Source organism: Henckelia pumila, chromosome 3 (genome assembly GCF_033568475.1).
Source record: "Henckelia pumila isolate YLH828 chromosome 3, ASM3356847v2, whole genome shotgun sequence".
Lineage (NCBI taxonomy): Eukaryota > Viridiplantae > Streptophyta > Magnoliopsida > Lamiales > Gesneriaceae > Henckelia > Henckelia pumila.
The window spans coordinates 6,099,975-6,124,120 of NC_133122.1; the positions used below are offsets into that span (position 1 = coordinate 6,099,975).

Genomic DNA, 24,146 nt, shown 5'->3' on the forward strand with positions numbered 1-24,146 from the left:
TAGGAGATGCCAACGGAGAAGAGAAAACCGATGAAAAACAACCCACGACGAGAAAATAATTCGAACGGGGACCGGCGACTGAGTAAAGTTCCGATGATAGAGATGTCGGAGAAGGTGACCGGAGAAGATTGTTCCGATGATATATAGCTGTGCTTCCGAGAGATCCCTGTGAAAGAAATTGAATCAAGAAGTAAATGAGAGGAAATATGGAGGCACGAATTTGGGGGGTGCAGGGATGAATAACGAGAGAGAGAGAAAAGACATAAGGAAAGAAAGAAAAGAAAGGAAGGGTCTGCGATATTTAAGGCAAAAAGAGCACTCGCTCGATCCGCAAGATGTTGCGGATCGAGCGAGATAAAAAATCCAATCTTACTATCCCGACTTAAAGTGTTCTCGCTCGATCCACAAAATGTTGCAGATCGAGCGAGACCAAAATACAAACCTTACTGTCCCGATGAAAAAAACGCTCACTCGATCCGCAAAATCTTGCGGATCGAGCGAGACACAAAAAGTAAAAATTTTTTTTTTTTTCAAAATTCCGAAAAACAAGAAGCAACAAAAACATAAAATTAAGACTAAATAAAGCAGAAAAAATAAAAAAAAAACGAGCATAAGTAAAAAGGAAAGAACACTGGGTTGCCTCCCAGTCAGCGCTAAATTTGCAGTCAGTCTATAGCTCGACTGCATGCCGTGATTCATTCGACATTTGGTGGGGCATCGAGAGCGATATCATGCTCTTCCGCTTCGACGTTCGCTTGGATTCCCTCATAGTAGTGTTTGAGCCGATGGCCATTCACCTTAAATGTTTTGGATGTGTCCAAACTTTGAATTTCGACTGCACCATGAGGAAAGACATTAGTGACAACAAAAGGTTCATTCCAACGAGAACGTAACTTACCTGGAAACAACCGAAGTCGTGAATGATAGAGCAGAATTTTCTGACCGACTTCGAAGTACCGTCGAGAGATCATCTTGTCATGGAAAGCCTTTGTTTTGTCCTTGTAAATTTTTGAGCTGGCATAGGCATCATTCCGGATCTCTTCTAATTCTTGCAACTGTAGCTTCCGGTGTTCGCCGCTCTCATCTATCTGCATGTTAAAAGTTTTTGTAGCCCAATAGGCTCGATGCTCCAACTCCACTGGTAAATGACATGCTTTCCCAAAAATCAACCGATATGGAGAAATTCCAATCGGTGTCTTGAATGCGGTTCTGTATGCCCACAAGGCATCATCCAAGCGCAAGCTCCAATCCTTTCTCGTAGGATTCACGGTCTTCTCTAGAATAGATTTGATTTCCCTGTTGGATACCTCAGCTTGACCGTTGGATTGTGGATGATATGCCGTGGAAATTTTGTGCGTCACATGGCATTTCTTCAGTAGGCTCGCCACAGTTCGGTTGCAGAAGTGTGTGCCTCTATCACTGATAAGGGCTCTAGGAATACCAAACCTAGAGAAAATGTTATGCTTGATAAACTCTGCAACAACTTGAGAATCGTCAGTCCGGGTGGCCTTAGCTTCCACCCACTTCGAGACATAATCCACAGCAAGTAATATATAAATATAACCATGTGAATTTGGAAAGGGTCCCATGAAGTCGATAACCCAAACATCAAAGATTTCACAAACTAGAATAGGTTGTTGGGGCATCTCCTTTCGTTGGGAGATGTTACCTATCTTTTGGCATTGGGCGCACGACTTATAGAACAGGTAAGCGTCTCGAAATAAGGAGGGCCAGAAGAATCCGCTGTCCAACACCTTTCTCGATGTCCTTCTCGGCCCAAAGTGGCCACGACATGCATAAGAATGACAAAATGTGAGAATATGGATTACCTCGCTCGCGGGAACGCATCGTCGTATAACTTGATCAGCGCAGTGCTTCCACAAGTATGGATCATCCCACACATAATATTTCGCATCACTTCTCACTTTGTCCTTTTGCGCCTTAGAAAATTTAGAAGGGAAACCATTAGTAACTAAATAATTCACAATGTTTGCGTACCATGGTAATTCGGTGGTTGTCGAGAACAGCTGTTCATCCAGAAATTCGTCATGCAATTTCATCTCCTCATCAATATGAACTAGACGACTCAAATGATCAGCAACTTGATTCTCGGCCCCTCGTTTGTCTTTGATTTTTATATCGAATTCACTCAGCAGTAATATCCATCGGATCAGCCTTGGTTTTGCCTCTTTCTTCGCCATCAGAAAACGAAGAGCTGCATGGTCAGAATACACAATAACTTTAGTACCAAGTAAATAGGAGCGGAATTTATCTAAAGAAAAAACAACAGCGAGAAGCTCCTTTTCCGTAGTGGAATAATTTCGTTTGGCATCATTCAAAATACGTGAAGCGTAGTAAATAGCATGCGATGCTTTCCCAACTTTCTGGCCTAAAACAGCGCCAACGGCGTAGTCACTGGCGTCACACATGATCTAAAATGGTTGGCTCCAATCCGGTGGTTGGATTATTGGTGCAGATGTCAAGGAGTTCTTCAATTTGTCAAAGGATGACTTGCATGACTCATCAAACTCAAATGACACGTCCTTTTGTAATAGCTTGCACATGGGGGATGCGATTTTGGCGAAATCTTGAATGTACCTCCTGTAAAAACCTGCATGGACAAGAAAAGAACGCACTTCCCGCACACATGTGGGGTAAGGTAGAGATTTAATGATATCAATTTTAGCTCTATCTACCTCTATTCCTTTTGATGACACAACATGACCCAAAACCATACCTTGCCCAACCATAAAATGACATTTTTCAGAATTCAAAACGAGGTTGGTTTCGACACACCTCTTAAGGACAAGTGCAAGGTTAGATAGACAATTTTCAAAGGAATCACCATAGACAGTGAAGTAATCCATAAAAACTTCTAAGATATGCTCAATAAAATCTGAAAAGATACTAACCATACACCGTTGGAAAGTGGTCGGTGCATTGCACAGTCCAAAAGGCATCCGTCGATAAGCAAAAGTGCCAAACGGGCATGTGAACGTCGTCTTCTCCTGATCTTCTGGCGTGATAGCAATCTGAAAATAACCAGAATATCTATCAAGAAAACAATAGTAAGGATGACACGCTAACCTTTCAATCATTTGATCAATAAAGGGTAAAGGAAAGTGGTCCTTTCGAGTTCCGGCGTTCAGCTTTCTATAGTCAATACAAACCCTCCACCCATTTTGAATGCGGGTGGGAACCATCTTGTCATCCTTATTCTTCACAATGGTGATTCCGGTTTTCTTGGGTACCACTTGTACCGGACTGACCCATTGACTGTCAGAAATTGGGTAGATGACCCCAAATTCAAGTAACTTCAGAATTTCCGCCTTTAACACTTCCATCATCGGTGGATTCAGTTTGCGCTGTGGCTGGCGTGAGGGATTCGCTCCTTCCTCCATCAAAATTCGACGCATGCATGTGGAGGGGCTGATTCCCTTAATGTCTGCTATGGTCCATCCAATAGCAGTCTTGTGCTCTTGCAACACCTTGGTTAATTGCTCCTCTTGATTAACTTCCAAACTGTTGGAGATGATAACCGGTAATGTTTCCCCTTTGCCAAGGAAAACATACTTTAGATGGTTTGGAAGTGTCTTCAATTCGACCTCTGGTGCCTGCAAAACAGATGGAAGACGCCTAGTATTAGAAACTGGCAAAGCTAAGTAAGAGACATTACCTGTCGAAGGTAGCTCAGATGATCTATTCAGAAGTTTCTCAATATCTTCTACTTCTTGATTGCATCGAATTCCATCTTCCGTCTGCATAATGGGTGCTGTAATAGCCACCTCTAGATCATCTTTCCCTGCATGCTCACAATACTCTTGTGCCAAGAAATCCACAATATCAACAGAAAACACACAATCATCGCTATCAGGAAATTTCATGGCATCATAAATATTAAATTTTACAACCTCTCCATCGAATTCCATAGTAAGTGTGCCACTGTGAACATAAATTTTCGTCATGGAAGTTTTCAAAAACGGTCTCCCTAACAAAATAGGACTATTATGATCACCGTTTTCCATATCTAGCACATAAAAATCTGCGGGGAACACTAATTCATTAACTTGCACCAACACATCTTCAATGACTCCCCTAGGATATGCATTCGACCTGTCAGCTAACTGAATAACAATCCCAGTTTTGTTCAGTGGACCAAGTTTCAAGGATGCATATATAGAATAAGGCATAACATTAATTGATGCTCCTAGATCTAGCATGGCCTTATCAAGTCGAACATTCCCTATGGTGCATGGGATAGGAAACATACCTGGATCCTTACATTTTGCAGGTAGTTTCCGTTGGATCACAGCAGATATGTTCTCACCAAGTTCCACTTTCTGACATCCCTTCAATGTCTGCTTCCTCTTTGCTGTGCACAATTCCTTCAAAAACTTTGCGTATCGAGGTACCTGCTTAATGGAATCTAGCAATGGAATATTAACCTCACATCTACGAAAAGTTTCATATAGTTCTTTAATCCCCTCACCTTTTCTAGAATCCTTCAGTGCTAAGGGAAAAGGGGCAACAGGCTTATATTCAGATAAAGGGGGAAATTTACCTCTTGGCGAATCATCCTTGGATGATTTTTCCTCACTTACCTTTTGCTCTTCTTCTTCTTTCAGCTTCTCTTTGTGCTCAATATCAACTTCTTTCTCCTCATTTTCAACTCCTTCCCATTCCTTAAAGTTATTGCACTTGCGTTCTCCCTTGGGTTCACCACAGTTTGAGATGGCAGAGCATTTGAGTGCTGTGCTTCTAACTTGTTGATGGCAGTGGCTAGTTGTCCCATCTGGGTACTCAAGTTTTGAATACTTACCATGGTATCCTGTTGAAAAGATGCAGTTTTAGTTGCAAGTTCCTTAACTATATTTTCAAGAAACTCACCTGGTGCAGGAATCTGAGGTCTCTGCTGTTGCTGTTGAGGATATGGCGGCCTAAAAGCTTGATTTGGCGGTGGAGCCTAAGGTCCCTGTTGATTTGCCTGCTGATTCCCGTATCTAAAATTCGGATGATCCTTCCAACCAGGATTGAATGTGTTGGAATACGGATCATACTTCCTCTGTGGTTGTCCAGGAAATCCGCCAGTAGCGTTTACCTGTTCAACTAAATCATCTTGAAGTGTAGGACACATATCAGTGGCGTGTCCTATTGCAGCACAAATACCACATGCCTTCGCAGTCTGTCCATTTCCTACAGCCATCTGACGCACAAGAGTCGTCAATTCAATCAATTGTTGTTCAAGGCAAGAGACATTTACCTCGTTGTTTTTCCTTGGTGGATGCTCGTTCCTGATGGTACCAAATTGTTGAGAATTGGCAGCCATATTCTCAAGTAAGTTCCTCGCTTGCACCGGTGTTTTGTCCATGAACACTCCTCCACTAGCCGCATCTAGCATGCTCCTGTCATGAGGCAACAAACCTTCATAGCATAATTGAATTAATTGGTTCTCACTTATCCGGTGTTGCGGACAGCTAGCACAAAGCTTCTTGAACCGCTCCCAATATTCATGCAGTGATTCTCCTGAATATTGTTTGATCCCATAGATTTCCTTCCGGATATTTGCAGCTCTAGAGGCTGGAAAGTATTTTTCCAGGAAGGTTCTTTTCATCTCTGTCCAAGTAGTGATAGAGACAGAGGGTAAGTAGTATAACCAATCCTTAGCAGCACTCTTCAAAGAGAAAGGAAAGGCTCTCAGCTAAATCTGTTCCTCTGTTACTCCATGGGGTTTCATACTCGAGCAAACCACGTGAAACTCCATCAAGTGTTTATTGGGATCCTCAACTGCAAGACCATGAAAAGCATGTAGTAAGTGAATTAAACCAGATTTGAGTTCAAAAGTAGCATTATTTTCCAAAGTATGGAAAGTAATGCATAAGGGTTGTTGATTGGCATCAGGAGTGCCCAATTGTCTAAGACTCTGGTTCGCATTCGCAGCCATCTCTTCGTTCTCAGGAAAAGCAGCTCGAGCAGCGGCTTCTTGTTGGTGCCTACGGAGTTCTCGCCTTCGCCTATGCAGAGTTCTTTCGATCTCCGAATCGTAGAAAAAGCCTTCTTCAGCAAGATCACCTGAAAGCATGAACAAGAGAAACTAGAAACAAATAAAAGACAAGAGAGTGAGTAGAAACAAATAAAAACAAAAAGAAAAAGAACACAATAAATTACACCGTTCCCCGGCAACGGCGCCAAAATTTGGTAGCGCTTATCGTGTACGCCCAAATTACCCAACTCAAGCAGATAATCACTAAAAATGTAGTAGTATGAGTAGGGATCGTTCCCACGAGAAAAGGTAAATTCAAAGTGTTCTAAATAAATAAAATAGGGGGTTTTCAAGTTTGGATTAACTACTAAGAAATTTAAGCAATTAAAAATTCACTAGCATGCAAAATTAAATAAAAGACTGGAGAAATTCAATAGGAGACGAGACTTGGTATCGGTCGACTACACCATTGTTATTCATTCATTCAATCATAGATTCTCTAAAAATAATCAATCTTATTAAATATTCGCCATTGAAAATTCCATTCCTGTTTCACCGTAATTTTATTTAATTAGAAAACAGCATTCTTAATTAACCCTTACCAATGAACCAACCCGATAACAGCAATCTAGATTTAAATACACGGTAGCATTCAAACTAGTAAAACTGGCGAAACTAGACAACACAATACCAGCGATTGTATTTAGTCTATCCAATAATTGACCCTACGAAATAATAAACTCAACAGCAGAAATTATTACACGTAGTTGCTTCGCAAATTAGAGGTTTCAAACAATTACGGATTTGAATTCTAATTTAGCTATCGCTCGCAATACAAAATCCTAAGATGGCCAATCCTAAAATCTCGCATACAAACTTAAAATAAAACAGATAAAAAATTGATACTTAATAAAGATTGAAACATTACAAATAAAATCTCATGAATGAAATATAACAAGGTTTCGTCTCTCTCAACCTAGTAAAAGAGTTTAGCTACAACTGTTCATAGCAAAATTCATAAAAATCAAAGAAAAAATTAAGAAAACTCGAATTCTAGAGAAGAAGAAGAAAACCTAGCCTCCAATGTCTCCAAAAACGTCTGATAATCCAATATAAAAACGGAATAAAAGTCTAATAAAGGCTAGGAACAAAATTAACAAAGTTTCCAAAAATATATTTTTTTCCCGAAACATGGCTCTCGTTCGATCTGCAACATTCTGCGGATCGAGCGAGAGAAAATTGTAGCTGCTACTGTCTTGCGGAAAACGGGTCTCGCTCGATCGGTAAACTCATGCGGATCGAGCGATACCAACTTCATAATCCTACTGCCTTCATAATTTATGCGCTCGCTCGATCCGCATAATTCTGCAGATCGAGCGAGAGATGCTTCCCAAAAAATTCCCGGCCTTTCCTTTGCTTCAAATCTTCATTCCTCCGGAGTTCCTTCTTAGTCCGCAAAATAAGCGACCTGACCATAAAATCAAAAATCCCATCATGCAAACACGGAAAATGCAATACGAACAAAATGCTAAAATAAAACATGCAACTAATGCAAAACAACAACAAAAATGACACTAATAAATGCAACAAAAACACAACTATCAGCATATGAACGAATATAATCAGATTATCAATTCAGAACAATTAAACATAAAAGTATGTGGTTTTAGGGACTCGAGAATGAATCGACTCTCAAGTGTTCACTCCTTAACCCATTCTAAATCATCTTTTAGCTCTTCTTGATTTGAAGTAGCTAGGAACTGGACAAGTTACAAGAATAAGAATTCTAATCAGAATCCATTCAATCGTAATTCAACGATTATAGTCAACTTGTTACCGTTTCTCGATCAACTTTTCAACGGTTCGAATCTGCTAATTTTTAACTCCACCATCTTCAACTAAATCTGTACGGAGATATAAACTATTTCAATATTAACCAATCAATTCAAATCAATTCCAAAATTCCAATCAAAATCCCCCAAAATCCTAAAATTCAAACTGGTGGCATAACATCTATAATTTGATCAACCGAAAACCACAGACAATAATATATAGATCCAATAAAACTCCCAATATCAATAAATTATCCAATTCAATAAAAAATCCAACAAGTCCTACAACCTTATTTTCGAATTATGCCCTAAAAATCATAACAATTCCGAACAATGTTATTTTTTCGATCCAAATTCGAATATACGATCTATCTTAGCTCAAGAACAACAAATCCGAATTTCATCAAATTCTAACGATATCCAAAAATTTACATAAATCCGATCAAAGAAAAACTTACGGTAAAACGAAGCCTTCGTCGCTGAGATCGCAAAACTACCTTCGGATTACAAATCTATCGGACGGATCGTGCAGAAGCCGGAAGAAGAAAGCTTAAAGGGGCGCTCCAATGGTGATGGCGTGAAGGAGAGAGGAGGAAGAAGGAGAGGATGATGACTCACGTTTCTTTTCCCAATTTAAATAATAAAGACCAATTCAAATACAAGAAATTGCACTTTGGTCCCTGAATTCTCAAAAATTGCAATTTAGTCACTGATTGAATATCAATTAAATCCTTAAATTTCCTAATATCTGATTATCAATATTCATCTCATATATTCTCAATTAATAAAATTTTGGGGCATTACAATTCCCCCTCTCTAAAAACTGATTTCGTCCTCGAAATATAATACAGTTCAATCTCAAAATATAAGAGATAATATCAAAATTGCAATAATAATTATCATAACAGAAATAATTTTGGAAATCTTGTTGTCTCAAATCGGACTCTGTCTTCCAAATCTCTTTTTAAAATCCGTATCGACTCAACTGTACGGTCACATCTAACTCGGTTTGTTTTGGAACTGCTTCTCAGTCCGATCGAAACTCTGAATCGGTCGTCTCAAGAAATTTAACATCTCATATGTTACTCCTTAAATGCATATAAATCTCGGATTGTGATATTAATGTTTTTAATGCATTAACAAGTCTCATTTCTCTATGTTTTGATGATTAACAAAACTAGGTTAAAAACGTTACTAATGTTTACATTGAGCATATTCCAGAATTAAAATTTTCTAGTTGAATTGAGGCTCAATCTATCAAAGATCATATTTCAAACAAGTTTCATTCAAGTTCAGAAACAAATTTCAAAGAGTTATACTGCTATGGGATCGGAAGCTACGATTGGAGATCGGAACCTCCGATCATGATCAAAAGCACCTTCGGAAGCTAAGGGACGATCGTATGCTCCGATCAGGGATCAAAACCTCTGATCTATTTATCGTGCATTTTTTAATTGATCGGAAGCAGAACTTAAGCAAAGAAGTGAGGTGATCGGAAGCATCGATCATGGACCGGAAGTTTCGATCTGCAACGGCGGCCTGATAATCTTGTCCGGAAGACTTTTGACCGACAACACATTTAATGCACCGATCGGAAGCTCCGAAGTGGGATCGGAATTTCCGATCCTGTACACCCGCGTGATCTCAGAATTCAAATTTTGGAAGCTCCGATGCAGGGAAAGGAAGTTCCGATCGATGCCGAATTTGCAACTATAAATAGAGGCCATTCCAAGCCATTTGAAGTATCCAATTCACTTTCATCTCTTGCAAGCATCTCCTCTCATTCAAAGTGTTCTATAAGGAGTTATTCGATATATTCGCTCAAAAATTGAGAGTTGTTTGTTAAAATTATTTGTGAGTTGGTTGTGCGATCTTTGTAAACACTTGAGTATGAAGCCAAGTGTGTTGTTGTGTTGAGGCTATCCTTGGAGCCTTTAAGGACAAGTGTATCGAGTTGTTTCAGCGCGGTGATCGTGTTGAGTTGTACGGCTATCCTTGGAGCCATCAAGGCCAAGACATTTGAAGTGCTAGTGGATCCTTGGTTAATCGACCTTAACTAAGAAGGGGAGACGTAGACGATTTATCGTCGAACTTCCATAAACATCTCTTATCATTTTTACTACTTTATTTACATTACGCATTTATTTACTGCATTTATTATTGACTGTTTTAAGTCTTCTGCTTGCGTATTTGCATAATCGCTTTAAATTGCTAAAGTTGCCAATAAAACCTAAATCCCCCCCCCCCCATTAGGTTCTAACAAGTGGTATCAGAGCCATATTTTTACAAAATATTTTCAAAATGGCTCTATGGAAAATCTAGCAAGCGATTATACTCAAGGGCAATCAACCAATCATCCTCCTTTTTTCAACGACATAAACTACGGATATTGGAAAAATCAAATGACCCTATATATCCAATTCGTAGACTATGACCTTTGGAAAGTAACAGTGAAAGGTTCCTATATACCTATGAAAGAGGTTGAAGAGGTTAACGTTCCTAAGGGAATGGATGATTTTTCAAAGGAGGATATGAAATTAATATCTCAAAATGCTAAAGCTATGAATATTTTGCATTTTTCCCTAGATATGAACGAGTACAACTGGATCTCGATGTGCTCCTCCGCAAAAGAGATTTGGGACAAATTGGGGATATGCCACGAGGGAACCAACCAAGTCAAAGAAACCAAGATTGACCTCCTACAGCTCAAATATGAGACCTTCGAGATGGATGCCAATGAAGGCGTAGATACAATTTTCTGAAGGCTCTCTCAAATCATCAATGAGCTAGCCCAACTTGGAGAACAATATCCAACCAAGAAAGTGTGGAGGGGAGCTCTACGCGCCTTACCTAAGGAATGGGATGCCAAAAGGACTGTCATCATTGAATCCAACAAAGGCGACATCGCATCCTATGATCTTGATCAACTGCATGTAACCCTAAAAACACATGAATTAGAAGTGTCTACAAGGAAGGAAATAAAGAAAGAAGATGAAAAGATCAAGGCAAAGGGGATTGCCTTATCCAGCCAAGCCAAAGATGATGATGATGATAACATGGCTCTCTTTGCGAGAAAATTCAAAAAATTTATGTGAGGAAACAACTTCAAGAAAGAAAATAAGCCGGACAAAGAAGTAACGTGCTACAACTGTCAACAACAAGGTAACTATGCAAATGAGTGCCCTCTCAATAAGAAGGTGGACAAAGGCAAGAAGAAAGCCCTAATAGCTACTTGAAGCGACAGTGACGATGACGAGGAGGAAGCCAACATCTGCCTCATGGCTAAGGATGATGACATCTTCTCCGACGACAATGATGAGGTACCTTCCTACGATGAACTAATACATGCATATAAGCTTATGTTTGACATGGCTAAATCTCTTAGAAAAGAAAATATAAACCTAAAAATGAATTAGAATCTAAGGAGCATGAAAACCTAAGATTAAAGGATGACATAGCTCACTTAGAAAAATAATTTGATAAATTCAATGTTATTAGTAATAAATTGAATAATTTACTAAGCATGCAGAAATGTAGCTTTGATAAAGGTGGAATAGGGTATGGTAAGAAATATATAGACTTTGCTAGCCTTATTGCTAAAGCAAAAAATGAGATCACCCCCTACATGCTCTTACTACTGTAAAATAGGTCATAGCTATATGAAATGGAAGCTAAGAGTACTTAACAACTCATCAGTCGGCATTATGAGAACATGATCTAAGGGAGTTAATCATAAACTGGTTTAAACTGCCTTGACTTGCGACTGGTCTTCCTGATGAACGCTGCTCTGTCCAAGGAAATAGGTTTTTAAAGAGGCCATAGCCCTACCTACTACTGGGAGCACTCTTGGAAAGTGTTGATGATGTCGCTATGAGAGACTGAACTCTTAGAAATCCATTATGTATTGTAAGAGTGGGTGCCCAGTGAGCCAACTGTGTGGCTATGGGTTTTGTTGACTCTTTGTATAAACAATCTTTTGTTTAATATTATTTACACTTTTATGGAAATGACTTTATATTACTTCATATTGTTATATTGTGATATACTATTGTTGTTTTGATAAAGACCTTGAATATACTATAGTGTATGTAAGATGTGGTAGAACATGGAGATGTCTATCATGAAATACATCTTATAGTCACTGTATATTCTAAAACTGTTCCTAGTCGATTGAGCCGTCCGATAATAAGGATAAGGATCGCTCGAGTTTGAGACTAGCATTTGCGATGCGGAGTACCACGTTTCATTGGTAGGGAACATGGAGATGTTCGAAGCATGCAAATGGATATTCATAGGATGAATAGTCGAACTACCCTATCCGGACTTTCCAAGTGGTTATCACTTATCGAGTGGATAAAGTCCGCGGTTTTGGTTGTACACCATTAGTCCTTACGACTTGAAACATCATGGAGACTCTATATGCTAGTACTGTGCTTTGACTCGTTTACCGACTCTGAGGGGGTCATCAGGTGTCGAGATTGGGTACAGTTACGACACATATAGGAGTCAATGCATTGTTGTCAAGGATTCACCACATACTTGCGAGTGTGGATATCCTATGCGATCTGAGGAGATATTAGTGTGACAAATCTCTGGCCAGAGTACTTGATGTGATTTAAGAAATGGTTTCTTAGTAGCACATGCGATGTCACTAATTTGATCTTCAAGATGTATTGCATAGTTATCGAATCTTGAGCGACTCTCGATATACCAATGGTTGTTGATTCGATCGGGATATATGGATGAAGGGACCGTACTGTACGTTAACCAAAATCTACTGGTTCTTGTAGGCACTATCAGTGATACCTAGGGAATCATGGGGCGATGTTGCTAGGCGCTTTACCATGATTCGTTGGGCAAGTCGGAAAGTGTTGTTCCGAGTCACAAGGAGTTGTGAGCCCACGGCTAGCTGTATCCCTGAACCATTGAGGGTCACACAGTGTAATGGAGTTTTAATCCCCGTTGAGATAGTTAAATTTAAAGAGTTAAATTTAATGAACTAAGGAGTTGGACTTCTTAAATAAGAGTAAGGGAGTAGGATTTCCTAAAATGACATAGGGATGGACATTTTTGGAAACCACTGAATTCGGATTCAGGAAAATTTATTTTGACTTTAAAACGTGCAGAAATGGTTTCTGTGCACATTGGTGAAATCGTTTCATCAATCGGAGTCACGATGAATTTTATATTAATTTCTGAACGAGCGGGCTTTGCTTGTCGGGCCCCAGCTTATGACTAATGGCCCTAAGGTGTTAGTGGCCTGCATTATAAATAAGTTATTTCAGTACAGAAATTACACAGAATAGGTCATTATTTTGAGAGCAATTTTCGAAAACCCTACCCTCTCTCTCAAACATATTTCGGCCGCCCCCCTTCACTCTGCCCGAGAAATTCCGGTCTGTGATTTTGAATTGCAGTCAGGAATAACGAATCAAATTCGTGTATTCTCTTCGCAGAAAACTTCTGATAGATTTTCTAGTGCAATCTATCAGAGGGATTAAACCTCTGTTCGTGGACCTGATTGAAGGCGTTCATCGGTTCCAGGGAGAGACAACAAGAGCAGAATTGTTCTGTTGGTGTCCATTAATCTCGTTGCGAGATTTGAGGTAAAATTTATTTAATTGTTATTTAAATTTTACACACACAATAATTCAATCGTTGTATGGTTGATACCCACACCATGGAATCGTTCCATAGAAAAATTTTAAACTTCCGCTGCACCGGGTATCAATCGTAATTGGTCTGGGAACTCGCCAGTTTTCCAACATGTATCTCTCTTTTCTAACACTGTGGACCCAAAAGAACTAAAGGGTACCAAAATCAATTCTTGCAGAAAAATAGGAAAACAGTTCTCCCTATCATATGGTATCTAGACAGTGGATGTTCTAGAAATATGACGGGGAACAAGGAGCTACTTCAATCAGTCAAACCAAAGAAGAAGGAAGTTGTCACCTTTGGAGACAACAACAAATGAGTAATCGAAGGAATTGGCTCAATAGGTATATCTAAATCCTTCTTGATTGATGATGTACTCCTAGTGAAAGGACTTAAGCATAACCTACTAAGCATAAGTCAATTGTACGATAGAGGTTATGAAGTCAAATTCACTCCCCAACATTGCACTATATCACTCACGACTAACAAATCCATAAATTTCAAAGGATATTGAAGTGAAAATGTTTACAAGGTTTCTTTAAATAATTTATCTTTGACAAATATTAAAAGTCTTGTATCCTTGAATGTTAATGACAACATTCTTTGGCATAGACGATTAGGTCATTTTGGTCCTAGTACCATTGAAAAATTTCTAAACTTGATCTAGTAGTCGGTATGCCAAAACTCAATTTAAAAATTAGATTCTATTTTTGATGCATGTCAGCTTGGAAAACACACAAATAAATCTTTTAAAAGAAATTTTTTTTTATCAACTTCTATGCCCCTTGAACTTCTCCACCTAGATCTATGTGGTCCCTTGAGGAATGCTAGCCTAGGAGGAAAGATTTATGCATTTGTCTTGTGAATGATTTCTCACGCTTCATGTGAACATTGTTTTTAACCCAAAAAAATGATGCCTTCGATTGTTTTAAAACTTTTGTCAAGAGTGTTGAGAATGAGAAAAATCTTTCAATAAAACTGATCCGTAGTGACCACGGAACTGAATTTCAAAATGAGAGTTTTACAATTTTTTGTGAAGAGAAAGACATCGGTCACAATTTTTCTTGTCCTAGGACTCCTCAACAAAACGGGGTCGTTGATAGAAAAAATAGGACACTTGTGGAGATTGCGAGGACCATGATATGCGAGCATTCTGTTGTGAAAAATACTCGCAAGCGTATGAGTGTCAAGTTTTAATATAGTGAAAAATCAAGTATCGTTCTCTCAGAGAGTAAAATGAAAATATTTAGTGCTTGTAATTAAAATAGTCTAAACTTTGTCAAGAAAATCAAAATCTCAGAATTTTGCAGAATAAAATAATCAATGAGTTTTATTAGCACGCACACAACTTTCAGATAAAAATCAATTAGAGAAAAAAAATGGTCTAGAGGTTTAAATTTCACCTGGTTTCAACAACAATCAATCATAATTAATTTAGTTTCATGAATTCCAGTCAATTAATAGCCAAGAACACTTAAGTTTATTGTTTCCCACTCCCGAGCAACAAATAATTTTTATCAACTACAATTCAATTCCAATATCCCTATTAAAAATCTACTTGCAGTGATATATCACAAAACAATGTTCTTTTTAAAAGCTCTATTAACTTTATACACTCTCCCGAGCTATATAAATAATTAACAGTGTATTTTATAATGGTCCTATTCAAAATCGCCTCTCCCGAGTGCCAGATTTCAAATAAATATAACAATTCAATTATTGATCATATAATTGAAAATACAATACATTCTGGAAAAATAATTAATCTAGAAGAAACTCAATTCAATAAAATCAAAAATTCATGAAAGTGTCTACACTAGGTTCCATCCGACCTCTAGACTCTAAAAAATTAGTTCATGATCAAAAATAGATAAACACAATGCATGTTTATGAAACTAAACATCAATTCCAATTAAGAAAGATAAAAATAGAAGAACAAATCCGTAGTCGCTCTTCCGTGTCCGGTTGATCGATCTTCGTGTTCTTCCTTTGATGTAGTGCAGATTTCTCCTCCAATCTTTTCTCTCAAAACTCAAGTTTAAGCTCTCAGAATTCTTTGATGTATTGTGGCGGCTCTCTCCTTTTGATTGTGTCCTTGAAGTCCCTTTTATATGTCCTCGAAGCCCGCCGAATAAAGCACGAAAAAGTCTCAAAATTTCCTTCCCGAAAAATTACAAAATCTGACTTTCGGACGGCGCGGGCGCGAAGTAGAGTGGCGAGGGCGCGCCTGAGCTACGTCTTTAGTTTCCATTTTCACGTCCAGGAGGCGCGGGCTCGCCTGACTCTCGCATCTCCAATTCTGCAACGCGCGACAATTTTCAAAAAATCATATTTCACAAACTAACCGTCGGATTGAGCTGAAATTTTTGACAGCAACTTCAAAACATCCTAAACTGTATTATGAATGGTGGAGATTGGATTTTGATGCTTCAATAATTCCATGTAAGTTTCTGAAGTTGATACTCCATAATGCATCCTTCCGCTTCTTCTTGCTACTTTTGCACCAATCCTTACAACTCATAAAAATAACAACTAACATGCATAATATCCACTCGATACATCACAAAAGCCAAATCAAAACATATATAAATTAAGTGCATAAAATACACTTATCAAATTCTTCAAACTTAGACTTTTGCTAGTCCCGAGCAAAACAATAATGAGTAATATAGCCGGCCTCCGAATTTTTACATTACAAGATTAAATACACATGTAAGCTAATTTTCTCAAAGGTTTTCTTGTGTGTGTGATTTGCCAATCTTGTCTATGCTCCTCACTTTTGATACACTAATGCAACAAGTTTGTTTCACAGAATCATCAATTCCGCTCTCTAGTTTCAAAAAACTCTCCACCAAGTTCAACTTCTACTCGCTAAGTTCACGACATATCATTTTTTTCTTCATAAAATCACCGGATTTTGCATCCGATTTTATTTTATTTAGCTCCAATAATTACCCGCATACTTAGCTACAACTAAATATAAGATTCGAATTTCAATCCCCTCGTCTATAGCCTGGATGGAACATCAACCCCATTATTTTTTTCCGCAAACTTAGCATGGAACAGTGAATAGAATTTCAAACACTTTCCAAGCACGGATGGAGTTGTTAATTTTTTTCAAAAATTAATTCTTTCACTTTTGCAACCCCATTTATTCCGCATACTTAGCCAATGGCAAGAGAATTAGGATTTCAATTCCTTATCAATGACCCGGTCGGAGTTATTATTAATCTTTTCATATTTTAATGCCTAATTCATTTCTAAGCTCGTAGAATTCTACCTCAGTTTCAAGCATAAATCACCAAAGTTAAGAATCAAATCATCCAGTTCACTACAAAATCACAAAGCTTCTCTAATCACTTAAGTCTAGACAATCAAGGCATAGTGCATATGGGTGAGAAATCAAGATTAAATATAACTAACATTAACATTTTTAACACCAAAAATTATTTTCATCATAGGCCAACACAAGTACACAATATTTATTCAACTCAAACTAACTCATGAAAAATTTTCAAAATTTTCAGAATTTTTTAAACAACCCCCAAACTTAAATTGTGCATTGTCCTCAGTGTACAAAAAAATTAAAATAAAAACAAGAACACATTCCTTGGGAACCGAGCATCAGTACTCGACACCTTCTTAATCACTCAAAACTCTTCATCAGGGGTGGCTCCTAAACTCTTTCAGCTCCATAATTTTTCACCTACACAATTCAAAATTATTATTGATGTCTAATTTCTACATGAAAAAAAACAACTAAAATAAAATAAAAAACGCATAAAAACTAGCTTGGGTTGCCTCCCAAGAAGCTCTTAGTTTATAGTCCATAGCCCGACTGTATTCCAATTCTAGCCCGGTTCCGCTTTTTTGAGGGTCTTCCCTTTCGCTTTCACAATCCAAATATATTCAACAACCTTTTTAAAATTTGATTTTTTTTTCGTTTTTTTCTTCTTATTTGGCACCTTCGGATCATTCTTCTTTGAATCTACCTCATGAACAAGTTTGGGATGGCCATCCAGCTTCACAACTCTCTCAATCATGCATAATTCCTTGATGGGTAGATTACTTGATTTCTTGAATATGTTAAAAATAACTCTTTCGTCATCCACACCCATCGACAACTCACCATTCTTTACCTCAATCTTGGCATCAACAGTGGCCAAGAAAGGTCTCCCCAATATCAGTGGCATATTTGCATCCTCCTCCATATCTAGCACAACAAAATCCGCCGGAAAAATAAATTTATCTATTTTTACCAAAACATCTTCAATGATTCCAAGAGGATATGTGATAGATCTATCAGCTAGCAGCAATGCGATCATTGTGGGCTTCACCTCACCAAGTCCTAAGCTCCTGAAAACAGACAAAAGCATTAAATTAATGCTAGCTCCTAGATCGCAAAGTGCAGTAGTAAAATGAGAACCACAATTATAACAAGGAATAGTAAAACTCCTTGGATCCTTAAGCTTTTGTGGCATTTTTTTTTGTAGCACCGCACTGCACTCTTCTGTTAGGCTCACCATCTCATTCTCTTGTAGCCTCCTTTTCTTGGACATCACCTCTTTAATAAACTTCGCATAATTCGGCATTTGTGCCAAAGCATCAGCAAAAGGGATGTTGATATGTATCTTCTTGAAAATCTCCAAGAATTTTGAGAACTGCTCGTCCACTGCCTTCTTCTTGAACCTTTGCTGGTAGGGGAGTGGAGGCTTGTACATCGGTTTTTATTCAAGTCCAGGCTTCTTCTCTTTGACTTCCTTCTCTTTCTCTAAATCAGCTGCATGTTCCTGGACTCCAACTTCTTTTCCACTCCTCAACTCTATGGCCTTACACTGTTCTATGGGATTTACCTCAGTATTGCTTGGGAATTGACCGCGATTATTATCTTTCAGTGCGTTTGCCAACTGCCCAATGCTAGTCTCCATGGATTGAAGTACAACACCCATGTTGTCCATGTGCGTCTCCAAGCTGTCAAGGCGAGACTCAGTTCTCTCCATCCTCTTACCAGATTCCTGCACAAAGGTACTAACCACCTCCTCCAAAGAAAACTTACCTTCACCCTTATTATTATTGTTAGCATATGAATAATTTTCATTATTCCGCAAACTAGGGTGATAAGTATTGGGAACAATATTACCTCTGTAAGCTCCATAACCTCTGTAGCCATTAGGATTGATATAATTAACTTGCTCTGGGGTATGTTATCCTTCAACTCCAGTTGAATCTGCAACATTAATATTATTCAAAGAAGCTACATGTGTAGTCAGTGCAGATAATTGAGCAGTGATGGATGTGAGAGGTCAACTGCATACACTCCAGCTGGCTTCTTGACTCCCATACGCTCAGATGGCCATTGGAAACTATTGATTGTCATCTGTTCCAGCATATTGTAGGCCTGTACATGGTCCTTTGCAAATATGGTGCCTCCAGCAGCAGAATCCACAGACATCCTCGTAGGCGCATTCAGTCCGTTGTAAAACCACTCGATTTTTTCCCAATCTGCAAAATTGTGGTTAGGACAACGTCTAAATCTTTGTACCTTTCCCATGCCTCGTAGATCTGTTCAGACTCCATCTGCCGGAAAGTGCTGATTTCGATCTTCAATTGGGTGGATTTAGTAGGTGGAAAATATTTCGCAAGAAATTTTTCTGCCATCCCCTCCCAAGTAGTAATGCTCCCTAGCGGCAGTGATTGTAACCAAATTCTGGCTTGATCCCCGAGAGAAAACGGAAACAAGCGTAAGCGTATAATATCCTCAAACACACCATTAATTTTTACCGTATCGGTTATCTCCAAGAAAGTGCGTAGATATAGGTTAGGATCAGCAGTGGCGCTCCGATTAAATTGGTTTTGTTGAACCATGTTGATCAAAGCCGGCTTCTGTTCAAAATTGTTGGCGTTAATGGTCCCTCGAGAGATTCCAGAATAGTGAGCCTGGATCGTCGACCGAAAGTGATCTCTAATTTGCACCAGGGGAGGTTGATTTACATTCTCTTCAGCCATTCTATTGACTTATTCTCTTCTAATTCTTCTTAAAGCACGTGCAGTGCGCTCGATCTCCGGATCAAAAAGTAATAAATTCTCACTTTGAGATCGTCGCATAGACTGCAATTAAAAATAAGAAGAAATCAATTAGTAACTTAAAATAAAATAAAAAAACTCTAAATTAAAATCTAGACTAATTGGTAACAAGACTAAAAAATAATCAAAATTTAATCCCCGGCAACGGCGCCAAAAACTTGTTGTGAAAAATACTCGCAAGCATACAAGTGTCAAGTTTTAATATAGTGAAAAATCAAGTATCGTTCCCTCAGAGAGTAAAATGAAAATATTCAGTGCTTGTAATTAAAATAGTCTAAACTTTATCTAGAAAATCAAAATCACAGAATTTTGCAGAATAAAATAATCAATGAGTTTTTAATAGCACGCACACAACTTTCAAATAAAAATAAATCAGAGAAAAAATGGTCTAGAGGTTTAGATTTCACTTGGTTTAAAAAACAATCAATCCATATTAATTTAGTTTCATGAATTCCAGTCAATTAATAGCCAAGAACACTTAAGTTTATTATTTCCCTCTCCAGAGCAACAAATAATTTTTATCAACTACAATTCAATTCCAATATTCATATTAAAAATCTACTTGCAGTGATATATCACAAAACAATGTTCTTATTAAAAGCTCTGTTAAATTTATACACTCTTCCGAGCTATATAAATAATTAACAGTGTATTTTCTAATGGTCCTATTCAAAATCCCCTCTCCCGAGTGCCAGATTTCAAATAAATATAACAATTAAATTATTGATCAGATAATTGAAAAGACAATCAATTCTAGAAAAACAATTAATCTAGAAGAAACTCAATTCAATAAAATCAAAAATTCATAAAAGTGTCTACACCAGGTTCCATCTGACCTCTAGACTCTAAAAAATTAGTTCATGGTCAAAAATAGATAAACACAATTCATGTTTATGAAACTAAACATCAATTCCAATTAATAAAGATAAAAATAGAAGAACAAATCCGCAGTCGCTCTTCCGTGTCCGGTTGATCGATCTTCGTGTTCTTCCTTTGATGTAGTGCAGATTTCTCCTCCAATCTTTTCTCTCAAATCTCAAGTTTAAGCTCTTAGAATTCTTTGATGTATTGTGGCAGCTCTCTCCTTTTGATTGTGTCCTTGAAGTCCATTTTATATGTCCTCAAAGCCCGCCGAATAAAGCCCGAAAAAGTCTCAAAATTTCCTTCCCGAAAAATTACAAAATCTGACTTTCAGACGGCGTGGGCGCACAGTAGAGTGGCGAGGGCGCGCCTGAGCTACGTCTTTAGCTTCCATTTTGACGTCCAGGAGGTGCGGGTGCTCCTGACTCTCGCATCTCCAATTCTGAAACGCGCGACAATGTTCAAAAAATCATATCTTCCACAATAACCGTCGGATTGAGCTGAAATTTTGACAGCAACTTCAAAACATCCTAAAATTTATTATGAACGGTAGAGATTGGATTTTTATGCTTCAATAATTCTCAGTAATTTCTAAAATTGATACTTAATTATGCATCCTTCCGCTTCTTCTTGCTACTTTTGCACCAATCCTTTCAACTCACAAAAACAACTAACATGCATAATACCCACTCGATACATCACAAAAGCCAAATCAAAACATATATAAATTATGTGCATAAAATGCACTTATCACATTCTCTACCAAAATAGTTTTTGGCTGAAGCAATGAACACTGCTTGTTATATCATCAATCGTGTATCAATAAGGCACATTCTCAAGAAAACTCCATATGAATTATGGAGAGGGAGAAAGCCTAACATTTCATACTTTCGAGCTTTCGATTCAAAATGCTACATTCATAATAATGGTAAGGATAATCTCGGTAAGTTTGATGCCAAGTCTGACAAAAGCATATTTCTCGGATATTCTACCTCTAGTAAGGCTTTTAGAGTATTTAATAAACGTACTTTATTAGTTGAAGAATCTATGTATGTTATATTTGATGAATCTATGTCTGTAGTTTTTCGTACTACTAACGATGATGTAGAATTACTCGAAGAAGATATGGTTTCCTCAAGCTTAAATGATATAGATGTTTCTGTTGAAGAAACACCACTTCCGTAGTAATGGACGCGTCACAAAGATCACCATATGGATCTTATCATCGGTAGTCCTTCAAAGAGAGTAACCACTCGATCTTCTCTTAATAATATTTGCAATCATCTTACTTTTGTTTCACATGTTGAACCTAAGTGTATTGATGATACTTTGTTAGATGATTCTTGCATAATTTCTATGCAAGATGAATTAAATGAATTCAAACGCAATGATGTTTGGTGTCTTGTTCGTAGGCCGCATGATAGATCTATTATTGGTACTAAATGGGTGTTTAAGAATAAATTTGATGAGCATGGTACTATTACTAGAAATAAAGCTAGACTTGTAGCGAAAGGATATAGTCAAGAAGAAGGCATTGATTATGATGAGACATATGCTCCTGTTGCCCGACTTGAATCTGTTCGCATGTTGCTTGCTTTTGCCTGCTGATAAGTGTATTTTATACACTTAATTTATATATGATTTTAATTGTTAAATATTTGTTTCGAGCAGATTTATGTGGGTATTGTGTTGTTTTTGTGATTGTAGGGAATTATTGAGATTTTGTGAATTATGGAATTTTTAGGAGAAAAATAAGAAGTTTAGAAGAGAAAGGAAAAGAAAAGAAGAAAGAAGAAAAGAAAAGGAAACAACGTACAGAGTCAGGAGAGGTTAATGGGCTTTTCACAATTGGGCCAAAGATAGCGCTTATCTTTAGCGCTTCATTCAGAGCAAACGCGTTGCGTTCCTTGGGAGATTTGAGAATTGAAACAGAAGGCTATACGCGCCCGCCTGAGCTATGGAGCGGTCGCGCGTCGCCAATTTCTGAACTTGGAAATATTTTATCGGAAGGAAACTTCTATATTTTGTGGGCTTTTGAGTGGGCTTTTGAGATGCGATATAAAAGGAATTTTTTAGAGTCTTAATAGGGAGAGCCGCCACAACAATTACACAGAAATCAGAGATTTGATAGTGACTTTTATTTTATTCTGGAGCTTCATCGTGAAGAAAGAAGACGGAGTTTGATCGACCGGACACGGCGTCGACGACGGATTTGATTTCTTACTTTTATTTTATTCTGAATATGTTTGAATTTATGAATTATTTTTTTATTCAGAATTTTATTATGAACTAAATTTTTAGAGTCTAGAGGTCGGATGGAACCTGGTGTAGACACTTTCATGAATTTTTGATTTTATTGAATTGAGTTTCTTCTAGATTAATTGTTTTTTCTAGAATTGATTGTCTTTTCAATTATCTGATCAATAATTGATTTGTAATATTTATTTGAAATCTGGCACTCGGGAGAGGAGATTTTGAATATGACCATTGGAAAATACGCTGTTAATTGTTTATCTGACTCGGGAGAGCTTATAACTTTAACAGAGCTTTTAAAGAGAACATTGTTTTGAATTGATCACTGCAAGTAAATTCTTAATAGGGATATTGGAATTGAATTGTAGTTGATATATTTTATTCGGAACTCGGGAGAGGGAATAATACACGTAAGTGTTCTTGGCTATTAATTGACTGAAATTCATGAAGATTAATTAATTAGGATTGATTGTTGTTGAAACCAGGTGAAATCTATACCCATAGACCATTTTCTCTGATTGATTATTCCTGAAAGTTGTTTGCGTGCTATCTAAAATCAACTGATTATTTATTTTTATTGCAAAATTCTTGATTATTGATTTTCTAGATAAAGTTTGGACTATTCTAATTACAAGCACTATTATTTTCATTTTACTCCCTGAGGGATCGATACTTGATTTTATCACTATATTAAAACTTGACACTCGTACGCTTGCGAGGAATTTTCACAACAAGTTTTTGGCGCCGTTGCCGGGAATTAATTATATTATTTTTTAGTCTTGTTACCAATTAGTCTAGATTTTTATTTAGAGATTTTTATTTTATTTTAAGTAATTAATTAATTTCCTCCTTTTTTTAATTGCAGTTTATGCCACGAATAATAAGAAAGTAAAATTTATAAGGCAGTTCGTGTAATTTATTTGGCGAGTGAAAGAGAAGGGAAAAACTTAAACCGGTGAAAGTCGGGCTGACGACTATAAACCAAGCGCTTTTTGGGAGGCAACCCAAAAATTTTAGTTTTTTTTTATTTTTATTATTTTTTATTTTTAATTTATGCTTTATTTTTTATTCTTTTTCATTAGATTAATTTATGTTTTTGTTTTTTTAAAAAATTATTATTGGGAATTTTGGAGACCTGATTTTATAAATGTGTTGATTTTTTTCAGGATTTTAAAAGTTTGGGCAGACGCTTATGCGCGCTCGCTCGTGACTCTCCCGCGCCCGCCTCACCTCTACACATACTTAAGTGCGCAACATATGCGCTATCGCGCTCACCATTAGCGCCTACCTAAGCGCTAACGCCCCATCCTACATCGCTACTTAAAGCGCTATCGCGCTAGCAAATCTGCACCTTAAAGCGCTATCGCGCACACCCAATCCTTCAGCGCAGAAACATAGCACGAACCATCTCCCATTAGTGCATCTTCACCTGAAATATTTGTTCCTTCAGCAGCGAAGCAAGCTACGCGATTGCGCATCAT

The 24,146-nt window shown here is 37.6% G+C and overlaps 1 pseudogene; it reads right to left on the reverse strand.

The window, feature by feature from the left end:
* Positions 1–695: 695 nt before the first annotated feature.
* LOC140888018 (uncharacterized) lies at positions 696–24,146 on the reverse strand (annotated as a pseudogene).